The sequence below is a fragment of the Melitaea cinxia genome, chromosome 19 (genome assembly GCF_905220565.1).
Source record: "Melitaea cinxia chromosome 19, ilMelCinx1.1, whole genome shotgun sequence".
In the NCBI taxonomy this organism is placed as follows: Eukaryota; Metazoa; Arthropoda; class Insecta; order Lepidoptera; family Nymphalidae; genus Melitaea; species Melitaea cinxia.
In genome coordinates, this window is record NC_059412.1 from 7,970,021 (window position 1) to 7,982,869 (window position 12,849).

Here is a 12,849-nt window from a genome sequence, read left to right on the forward strand (position 1 = left end):
GGCGCTAGCCGTCTCACTTGATATCTCGAAGGCATTTGACCGGGTCTGGCATGAGAGCCTATTGAGTAAGCTTTCGACTTACGGAATACCCCCTAGCCTGTGTGGCTGGATATCAGATTTCCTGAGTGGGTGATCATTTCGGGTGGTCTTGGATGGCTCCTCGTCTGATTTGATGGCGGTTAATGCCGGTGTCCCTCAGGGATCAGTTCTCTCTGCAACCCTCTTCTTGCTTCACATTAATGACCTCCTCAAGCCCGGTATCTTTGGATACGCGGACGACAGCACTGTTACGGAGAGATACATGTCCAGTCTCCGAGTTAGTGGGGCTGAAACTCTTGAGCATAGAGAGGCTCTGGTTGAACGCATGAATTTGGCTTTAAAAGAGGTATCCGACTGGGGTGACGCCAACCTAGTCAAATTTAATGCTCTCAAAACGCAAGCGTGTCTTTTCACCGCTAAACGGAGTCCATTCCCTTTAGATCCGACTTTCCGGGGTGTGTCTGTACCGATCACCGATAATATTGATCTTTTAGGCATAAATATTTCGTCTAACATGAACTTCAGACAATGCATAGAATCCAAGGCAAAAATTGCCGGTAAGAAACTTGGTATCCTCAATAAAGTCAGGCAGTACTTCACACCGGAACAGCTTCTCACTCTGTACCAAGCACAAGTTCGATCGAGTATGGAGTACTGCAGTCACTTATGGGATGGCTCTGCCAAGTACCAGCTTGCTGCTTTGGAGTCTGTGGATCGACGCGCCAGAAGACTCATCGGTGACGAACCACTGGTTAACTCTAGACTACAAAGTCTTGAACATCGGTGCAAGGTGGCCTGTCTGTCTGTATTTTACAGAATATATTTCGGAGAGTGTGCCCAAGAGCTGCACAATTTGGTTCCACTATCACCATTCTACCACCGAACCGCTAGGCATCGCTTGAGTATGCACCGCTACGTAGTTGAAATCCCACGATCTCGCACTAAGCGTTTTGCTTCCTCTTTCTTAATACGCACCGCAAAAATCTGGAATGCCCTTCCGGCTTCCGTTTTTCCAAATAATTACAACTTGGGTATTTTCAAATCAAGAGTGAATAGGCATCTTCTAGGCAAGCGCGCACTATCTTAGGCTGCATCTTCACTTACCATCAGGTGAGATCGCGGTCAAGCGCGAGTGTATATATTAAAAAAAAAAATATTAGTCACTCAGTTCAGCCTATTGCATTCCACTGCTGGACATAGGTCTCCTCAAGTTCGCGCCAGACATCCCGGTCTTCCGCAATCCTCATCCAGCCCAAACCGGTAATCTGGCGTAGATCGTCGGTCTAACGAGTCGGAGGACGTCCTACAGTGTGTTTGAAAAAAAAAAAAACTTAAAAAAAACCCCAAATAAAATATCACAAAGAAATAACTTCACAAACATGTAAATATACTTTTGAAATAAGATATTAATCTTTTGCTAAGTACCTTTGCTTTAGATTGTGCATCGTACATTATATTATTGTAATTAGAAATGTTGTCTTGTCATTCATCTGAAAAAAAAAATCTATAGGTACATCTGAATAAGTAAAAGTATAGAGTTAAAAAGAACAATATAAAAGTTTCAGAATTATTAACATTAAGCATATTTAAACGCAAATGAAATTTTACGAGTAAAAACTTATAAGTTTTAATATATACAGATTAATAAATTAATAGACTTCTGGTTCCGTGCTGATCTCATTAGAAGAATATATTACTGAATATATTACAAATATGACATGAAAGTTTTAAAACAAATGAAATTTCTGTAAGCATACCGCGGTGTCGGGGATTGTAACAAAAAAAAAAAAACGAAAACAAAAAAGTGTAAGTCATGCTTTTTGATAAATTACATTGTTGAAAATACGAACTACGCTACATGAAATAGCTTGTATTTTATAAAGAAATCATTTTTGTCTTTAGTGTGTGCAGTAGGTGTAACACCCAAATTACAAATGTTAAGAATGCTGTAAAACTTAATTGCCAAAATTTACTTTCATACATAATGTATACTTTATTAGGAATTGTTAGGAGAATGGCGATTACGTTATACTTTTACTATAAAGTATATATTGAATTTTTATTTACTGCAATAAAAAATTTATATAATATTATTATTGTTACAAATGTGTTGCTGGCTTAATATGAGAATAATTTCAACTTTCACTGTTTCACAGACATATAAAATGCAGCTACCTATATTAGCTAATTTATTGGCTTGATAGAATGGTTGTACTCATTTATCGTATCATATGCGATCGTTATAAATGACAGTGACAGCGATAATTCTACAATTATCGCAAAGTTTTCTTTGAATAATCTAAATACAATATTTTATTATAATTTTGTTTGACTATGAAGCTTAGTAAGAAATTTTTTGACAACATGTGTTATAAAGTATAGTGAAGTAAACTTTGAACAAAAAAAAAAAATAGTTAAGTATTTTTTCATATGAAAAGAGAAATTTATTTTGACGACAGTAGTAGTTTTTATAATATACCTACGCCTACCTACATATAGATCAAAATTGTAAATTACTATATTCAAGTTAAAAATTAATCAATACTTTCGTCATTAAACTTTATCGATAATTTAAAAACAAAGTAAAATTTGTGAACACTTTCTCTGCTCTATTGTTTATTGTTATGAATACAATTTACTGAAATAATATACGCGTAGGTACTTTCAGTTTCGTTACCAAACGGTAACAGTATCGGCGGCGTCACGCCCTATCAAGTTGTAGTGCACGTGCGCATTTCCATTGTACAACAAACGTTTTTGTATGGTGAGTGTAGTAAAAAAATTATGACAAACCTAACTATAATATAAAATACAGAATAAAAATTTATCTATAAATGTGATTAAAAAGTGACTTTAATCAAAATGTCGTAGGTAAATGTATTTAAAAAATCTTATAGCATACTCATATGTACTTAAGTTAGCACTGGATTCTGGAGAAGTGGCATTATATCGTAATACATAACTACCTTAGTTTGGTTTACTCCATACCAATATATACCAAGAGGAAATTTTGGGTATTTTCAAAATTTTAACAGAATTTTTCAAGATGTTTCTACTTCTTAAAAAGAACTTATTCACTTTAAAATCAAATGTAGTATTCTTAACTAACAATAGTAGGTTTTTTTTTACGTTTAGTTTTAGTTTTAAGTAGGTAAACGTTTTGAAAAGACCACTTCTTGTTACATGTCCAGGTAAACAAATTTTGAGAAGTTCGAGAAACTCATTTTCTTTGGTATTATGAAAGCAATAATAGTTTGAAGTACAATTTAACTATGAATTGTTAAATCTCTGATTGATTTTTTTCTTATATTTTTGTTCAAATAATATATTTAATCTTTAAAGTTTTAATTAATTTATACTCTGAATAATATTTTCAAAGATTTTTAAGGATTATGAGTTATAAGAATATAAACTTAAATAAGAAAACAACTCGTGTTTAAGAATAATAATCAACTGTAGAAATTTAATAAATCAAAGATATAAATAGACTTATAATAGACAATGGAAACGCTTCAGAAAGTAAAACGGTTGGCATATATGAAAACTGTCAGCAGTCAGTCGGTCTGTGGCGTGCGAAATAATAACACAATACTATTTGGACTTAATTTTTTTATGTGTATATGTGTTGGAACGTGTTGTGTCTGTGACGAGGGATATTCAAAGGTAATTATTAATATATATATATTATTTTTATTTTCATTGATAATTAATAGAAACGTAAAGGCGAGTACTTGAGCACTTTGGATCATAACTGAAAAGTAAAATATATCAATGATACCATTTTTTAAAAAAATAATAATATGTAACGAATAATAACAGAAAATATTTTACAGTCAATAAAGTAAGATAGTCGTGTGTGCTAATATTTTTATTGTCAAATAAAATATAAAATTAATTTATATTGTGACTAGCCGGACCTGCAGTTTCACTCGGTGATGGAAAAAAAATAGCCTATAGTCTTTTCATCGGTAAATGGGCTATCTTACACAAAAATAATTTTTAAATTCGAACCAGTAGTTCCCGAGATTAGCATGTTTAAGCAAACAAACAAAGAAACAAAGTTTTGTATTTATATCATATATATTAATACGCTAAGGTTAAGATGTTTGCCTCCCTTTTTAGAAAAAAAACCTCACAGTTACTCCACATAATTTATATATAATTAATTTATCGATAATTGCTTGCTCTATACCGGCCACCCATAACTAAAAAAAATGCCTTTGATTTTGTAAATTAATTAATTATTAAAATTATATATGAGGGTTTTAATTTTGAAACAACGTCAACATGATTGATGGTCGGTAAATTTTTTACTTACCTATTTAGTGCGAATTATTCGCACAGGTGTTGCTAGTTGTAATTATAAATCCTTACATAAGCATTTTATTGAAGTAGTTAACTTACACTAGTACTTAACTACTAGTAATTACTTTAATTACATATTTTTTACAAACGGAACCAATAAAATAATGATTAAATTAGATCAGATATAAATGTAGTTTAACGTTAATTGATGCTTATCAATAGGACGGCGCGTTGGGGCATCGGTCACGGCACTGGTTTTTTGCTGTTGCGCTGGCGGTTGCGGGTTCGATCCCCGCACTTGGCAAACATTTGTATTGGGCATACAGATATTTGATATGATCTGCGTGTTTGTGCAGTTCTCCCCGCCGTGCCTCAGAGAGCACGCTAAGCCGACGGTCCCGGTTGTTATCGTGTACAGCTGACAGCGATCGTTACTAAGTAGAGAATATATCCACCAAACCGCATTGGAGCATCGTTGTGGATTAATCTCTGATCCTTCTCCGATATTGGGGAAAGATACTTATGCCCAGCAGTTGGATATTACAGGCTAAAACGTAATAGGGCGTTTGCGTAATACATTTTACATTTAATAATAATAATAATAAAAGCCGTGTGGTTCCCGGCAGAGTAGAATAGGACCACCCCTTCCTACGCCTAGGGTGTCGTAAAAGGCGACTAAGGGCAACAAAAGCTGCATAACACCCGCGCAGCCTCCTTGGAGAGCGTGAGTGCCTCTCCAAGTGAGTATATTAGCACTCAAAAAAAAAAAAAAAATACTATGATGGAGGATGATTTACAAAGGCGCATAGGGCCGCTGCCTGGGGGACGCCAGGGCGCGTCTGGAGCTGGCGCTGGACGTGGCAGCATGCGGGCCGCCAGCCAACCCCGCCGACCGGCACCACCACCTGACCGGTCGGGTTATCCACCATCCCCGCCAGTTGGCTTGGCGACGACAGAGTCCCAAGGGACTCAGCATTCGTTGCCCGCCGCTGGTGGAGTACGTCGCATGAGATGGACACCGAAAATGAACGAGAGTGTCATGCGTGCGTACTATAGGGCTGTAGGACGTGAAACCGGGCGGACTGGCTACCGGGCAGTAATGCACCGCGAGTTCCTACTGCTTGAGCCTACGCTAACTGTTACGGAACAGAACCTGGCAGATCGAGCTCGGTACATCCAACGAAAGGGCATATTTGACGCCGCCGAGCTCGAACGATTTCGACGTGAGGCTGCTCCTGAAGTCGAACCCGTGTCCACGGTGCGCAACGAAGTGTCAGCGCAACAAGAAGGCGTTCGTAGCGAAGCGCCTGTGGAGGTGATCACTGAGGGAGCAGTCGCCCAAAAAGTAGAACAGATGAGAGGGATCTTGCAAGAGGCGATTTCCGAGACTCGAGGCGCTCCTCTGGAAATGAGACCGCGACTCTCTCGCCTCCCCCTCAATGCCGCGACGCGGAATGCCATTGAGGCAGCCAACAGACTGTTGCCGCCCTATTTGGAAGGCAGCCTCAGCTTGGAGGATACGGGTTCTATTCTCTTCGGCGCCGCTCTAGCGGTGCACCGCCTTGTCGGAGCCAAGACCCAGGAGTCTGGACGCGCTACTCATAAGAATAGCGACGTACCAGCCTGGAAGAGGAGAATAGAACGCCGTATCAACCTGGCCAGGGCCCTCATTGGTAGGCTGCTAGCTTTCAGGTCGGGCAACACAAGGCCAAGGATTGTGCGCTCTGTTAGAATGGCCTTCAACGGGCTAGGCATCAGCCTCGATCAGCCTGACATCATAGCCGATAAACTAACGGAGCGCATCGACGGCCTGAAGCAGAGAATCGCGGCATGGGGAAAGCGCATTCGCAGGTACTCTGAGAGAGTTGAGCGCTTTCGACAAAATCGCCTCTTCGTGAGTGATCAGAAAAGGTTCTATAGAAAGCTGGAGAACCCGATATCGAGCTCTGCTTCCCTAAAACCGAGTACGGTTGACCTCGTCGCCTTCTGGCGCAACATATGGTCAGGGGAGGTGGAGCATGAGGAGGGCCCTTGGATTGCGGCGGTTCAGGACGCATGTGCTAAAATCGAACCGATGAACCCAATCGCCATCTCTACGGAGGACGTCAGTGGTGCGGTCCGGCGGGCTCCGAACTGGAAAAGTCCGGGGGCCGACGGTCTGCATCACTACTGGCTGAAAGGGCTCTCGGTCTGCCATGCGACCTTGGCTCGACAATACCAAGAGGCAATAGATCGGAAGACACTCCCGAACCTTTTCACTACCGGGATCACTCACTTAGCTCCTAAGTCCACCAACACCGCAGATCCCACCAACTACCGCCCCATAACGTGTCTGACCTCCATCTACAAGACACTGACGTCCGTTCTGAGCTGTAAGATCTCACGACATATTGGTGAGTTTAATATCTTGTCTGCAGCTCAGAACGGATGTCGTGGAGGCGGTCGCGGTACAAAGGAGCTCCTTCTCATCGACTCTGTGGCGGGCCAGCTTGTCAGACGCAACCGTCGGAACTTTTCGGCCGCCTGGATCGACTACAAAAAGGCTTTCGACTCGGTACCTCATTCATGGCTCCTGAGGGTCCTCGAGCTGTACAAGGTTGACCAGGCAGTTCGAGACTTCCTCGGAGTATGTATGGGGCAATGGAGCACGATCCTATGTCTCCAGGGCGAGCGACTGACGGGGGCGGATGACCCAATCAGGATACGGAGGGGTATTTTCCAGGGTGATTGCCTGAGTCCACTATGGTTCTGCTTGTCCTTGAACCCTCTAAGCACCCTGCTGGAACGTTCGGGGACAGGCTTTCAGTTTCGGAGAGGAGGTACTAAAGTCTCCCACCTTCTCTACATGGACGACCTCAAATTGCTGGCACCTAACGCTGCACGCCTGCAGGAACTGCTGAAAATCACTACGGAGTTCAGCAGTTCCATCAGGATGCAGCTTGGAGTAGATAAGTGTGCGGTCGTGCATGTGGACAGGGGTCAGGTGACTCAATCGTCGCAGCTTAGTCTCGAATTAACATCATTCAAGACCCTTTCCGAAGCTGAATCTTACCGGTATCTGGGTATGTCACAATGCATAGGGGTGAAGGAAGTGGACATGAAACAGGCAGTTTGTGAAATCTTTTTTGGACGGCTGACAAAAGTTCTTCGGAGCTACTTGTCTGGAGCCAACAAGGTCCGAGCTTATAACGCTTGGGTCATGCCCACTCTCTTGTACACCTTTGGCATACTCAGATGGACTCAGACCGAACTTGACGCCCTGGACAGAAGAGTCCGCACAACTATGACGCACCATCGCATGCACCACCCTAAGTCGTCGGTCATGAGACTGTACATCCCGCGGAAGTGTGGTGGTCGAGGCATGTTAAGCGCTAAGACTATGCATAACCGCGAGGTGTGCAGCCTCAGGGCCTACTTTGAAACGAGACGGGACAGCGCTTTGCATGGTGACGTTTCAATGTGTGACAAAGGACTAACCCCCCTAGCCTTGGCCAAAGAGAACTGGCAGAAACCGGTCGTACTGAGCACCTCTGACCGGGAGACCGTATGGATGGAGAAGGAACTGCATGGACGGTTCTACAAGGCGCTTCACGCACCACACGTGGACAGTAAGGCCTCCGTGCAGTGGCTGCGATTCGGCGACCTCTTTGGGGAAACCGAAGGTTTTGTCTGTGCAATACAAGATCAGGTGGTCAAGACGAACAACTACCGAAAGCACGTCCTGAAGGATGGCACTCCCGACTTCTGTCGAGCCTGTCGTCATCCCGGTGAGTCACTCAGGCATGTGCTTTCGGGTTGTTCCGTGCTTGCTAATACTGAGTACTTGCACAGACACAACCAAGTGGCCAAGATTCTCCACCAAGAGCTTGCTCTTATGTACGGTCTCCTGGAACAGAGGATGCCGTATTACCAATACTCACCGGTGCCAGTACTCGAACGCGACGGAGTCCGGCTCTACTGGGACCTGCCTATCGCCACAGACAGGACGATACTGGCGAACAAGCCTGATATCGTGGTGATGGACAGGGCACGGTCGAGGGTATTTTTAGTGGACATCACCGTCCCGCATGACGAGAACCTCGTGAAAGCCGAGACTGGGAAAAAACGTAAATATCTGGATCTGGCGCACGAGATTGTCGACATGTGGGGTGTGGGGTCTGCTGAAATAATCCCTATCGTAATATCTGCCAACGGTTTGATCCCGGTTAGCCTCGCTCACCATCTGAGGCAACTGGGGATCCGGGACGGTTCGCTCGCAGCCAGGATGCAGAAGGCGGTGTTACTTGACTCGGCTAGGATTGTCCGCCGGTTTCTCAGCCTACAGCCCTAACCCCCGGCCGTTTGATCTCCCTGCCGGGGCGTATTCCTCCACCCGCTTATATTTATATATGTAAGTATAAGTAAATTTACTATATTATTTATATAAGTAGTTATTATAATATATGTATCTATTATGTATTGGGCGGGCGGAGTGACATTCAGTATAATAATAATAATAATATATTCTTTATTGTACACCAAAATATAAACAAACAGTAGCAATTACAAAAAAAAAAAAGATGTACAAAGGCGATCTTATCGCTGAAGAGCGATTTCTTCCAGATAACCTTTGGGCACAGGACATGATATAGTAGTGACGGATAGGAAGTGTACAATATTCTTAAGGATGAATAAAAATAGTGTATAATAGATTCAATAATTCATATAAATACACATATAAGTACAAATATCCATACATAAATAATCAAAATAGTATTAATATACGTGTATAACATTTACTGATTTCCTTTAAAGTATATATCAGTAGTAGCATAACATTTCAGGTACGATAGATGTAAAGAGTATCAAGATTTCGAAGCGCATTAATTAAATCTTAATCTATTAATCAGTTTTTTTATTATTATCGGTAAAGTTGTATGTACATAATATGTTAATTACAGTTTTATAAATCGTTATCTACTAATGAATATTCCGATGTGAAAATGTAAAAAATGTAGATTGCGTTATTGAATGTTTATACATTTTCTAACCTTTAACTGAGGTTGGGCACAGCAGGAAATTTCCTGTTCGCAATATGGAACAGCCCGACTGGGGTAGTACCTCGCCCTTACAGAAGATCACAGCTAAATAATACTGTTTTTAAGCGGAGTTGTGTTGCTGTTGGGTTGGGAGTAAGGTGACCAGAGCTCCTGAACTGATTTGGGGATAGGATCGGCAAAGCACTTGCCATGCTTCTGGTGTTGCAGACGTCTATAATCTACGGTAATCGCTTACCATCAGGTGAGTCGTACGCTTGTTTGCTGACCTAGTTATAAATGTATAAAAAAATGAAAAGAAATTATTTAATAAATGATATATGTACATTTATATACATACATTTCAGGTTATTTTAACCGCTTTTGACCTATTTTTTAATAAATAACGTACGAATTTTTCACAATTATATTACTCTTTCAAACTATTTTGAAAATTATTATTTTTTCGGTGGGTAAGAGCGAAAGTGATAGTGATTTTTGTTATTTTAAAATGTAATCTTTCTTATAAAAGTTTTCTAATTTTTAAATGTGGCTTAACTAGATTTTTACATTTGCAAACAAAATATAAAAATATTATAAAATATCTGTAAAGTATTATTAATATTAGGTACACATCATATTTGATAAGATATAAAACATTATACAAACTTAAAGACATTCTTTTGACATCATTGACGGAAGCTACTTTTATTATACACATACACCTTTATTGCAATTTCGAAAAGGTCAAGGAACTTTTAAAGTCCATCAATCATTAAGGTTTTTAGAAGATCCTGCAAAGTACTGGTGAAATAAAAACAAAAAATAACTTTAATTATAGTAATAGCTGTATGATAAAAAAATAATAATTATACTTTTAAACATTTTGTACGCAACGCTTGGAAAGTGGATGGCCTTTTGTTAATAAATGTGTAACAAGCTGTAAGTCGGCGGCGTTAATACCGCCTAGTAGAACAACAGTTTACCTGTGTTCCTGTTTTTAAGCGACTAAAAAAAACGAGGTTCTCAATTCAACTTTTCGTTGCCTCATAGCTTTTAACTTTTCGTTCTTTTTTAATACAAAAACTGCTTCTTGTCGTGTGGTCCCATTAAATTTTGCGCGAGATCTGGCAGATACTTTTTGAGCTATTATTAATAGTGCGTAATAAATAGACTATTCTTTTCGACTGCCTAGTTGGTGATATTCTCATTTGATTACTAAATTGAAGTCAGTTTTTTTGATAAGACTCAATAAAATTATCTTTTGAGTAAAGTCACGAAAGTTGTACAACTCAAGATAGGACCGTTATGTTGGCTGGCTTGTAACAGAACACAGTCTATATTGTGAGATCTTAATAGAGATTAGATTGATAAAAACTTATTATGCTTTTTAGTCGTTGCGTATTATAAATGCAAATACATATCTAAATATATAAAAATGAGATTGGATACCTAACCTAGCAATTAAAGTGATCTATACATCTATATAAATAAATCAAATTGGAGTGTCTGTTTGTAGTATTAAAATAACCGCTTTTTACTAAATGCATATGGATGCATACATGGTATATATACCAAAATAACATTTTTTACAATTTTTGTAAGTCTGTCTGTCTATCTGTCTGTCTGTTTGTTCCGGCTAATCTCTAAAACAGCTGGATCATTGCGGCGGGACTTTCACTGGCTGATAGCTGATATAATAAGGAACAACTTAGGCTACTTTTATTTTAGACATTTTTTATTTTATAACTCTGCGACTGAACAACAACTATTTTGTTAAATTCCACGCGGACGAAGTCGCGGGCACAGCTAGTTTGAAATATAATTATTCAATCTCAGTGTTGCTACATTTAAATAAATGTTCTGTTTTACGGTTGATATTTCAAAATGTCATTGATATTAGCAGTGAATGTTTCGTGATGTAAAGAAAAAGTAATATTTTAAAAATAAGACGTCATGTCCTCGTTATACTTATTTTCTTAAATTTATTGCTATATATTTATAGCACTGAAATTTTAATTAAAATAAATTTTGTAACCTATTAAAATTGTTTATATGAATATGAACGTTATTCAATTTATTTTATGAGTTTTATGAGGGAGAAATTGAAAATTTAATAATGGCAAATCTGTACAGCCGACCTCTTAATGATCAACTCTATTCTTAATTGCTAAGAAACTCATAAAACACGACGATAGGTGTGTCAAAACATAAAGGCTAAGCGGCTCTTGACCATTATAATGATGCAACATTTATAGTTGTTAAGAACATTAGAGGCATTGAATTTTTTGAAGACCTGTTGTGTCTTTTCAATGATAAGGAAGGTCAAATGCTGTTGGATGTTTATATAATCACTGTCAAAATTAAATAATAATAACACATTAAACGTTTAGACCATTTTGTTGCAAACATTTTGAACGTGAATGCTAATATAATAAAGTGGTAAAATCATATTGAAATTTTATTTAAGTAAGTTTAAAAAGCGCATTGAAATCGGTGTTATACAACAACACATTACGTGAACTTATCATTGATTCGAAGCGTATATGATAGATTATGATTATAAGAATCAATTTGCAAATGGCTTCTAGTATCTACATTAAAACCTACACTAGATTGTGCTTTTTTTTATTATATTTTTTTTTGAAATTTGACCCTTAGTAGTGCCAAGTCGTTAAGTAACCATACTTGTACCTTAGTAACGCAACATCTTTGTCAATAAAAACAGTTTAAAATCTAATGAGTTGGACCCACCTTAATTATATTTTCTTAAACTTTGGTCAAATATTTAACAAATCAACGCAAACGAAGAATTTATGTCAAGTCAATATTGGTCAATTTTAATTTTTCGTGGTCACGACAACGTCAGTGTAACCTTAAGCAATTAAAACAAAGTATTTTGCTTTTATAATTGACCAGAGAAGCGCACGATTTTATTTGTCTAATTTATCGTAATAGTTTTTTATGTCTTAGGGTGGCAAATAAACGGTCTACGGTATGGTCTGCATGGTAAACGTTTAACGTAGCCTATTAAGGCGCCTGCAACTTGATTTTTTGTTTTAGTTGTGATCTTTTGTAATGATGACTTAGTACCTCTCTTGAACTGTTCCAGGTTTTGAACAAGATAATTCTTGCTGTGTTCCATTTCAATATTTTTTTTTATTTCGTATCCTCGCGTCTGTAAGCCATACTTATGTTTTATGGCATATTTACTTATTTGTTTTTGAATGAAAAAAGTTAAAGAAAATGTTTAACGTATAAAATGTTTTATAAATCGTCTATTCTTCTTGTATAGTCGTCATAGTTAACATAATTACATGAATCAGCGATAAGTCTACAAGGTGCTTATTACAGCAATTTTATAATTTCAACGCACTTTGTTCCTAATAATCAATAAAATAATAGCAATTGACCTCTCAGGAGGCCTTAGGCCTTAGGCTAAGTACATATATGCAGAGACGCCGACTGATAAAGAAAACTTTGTTAACAT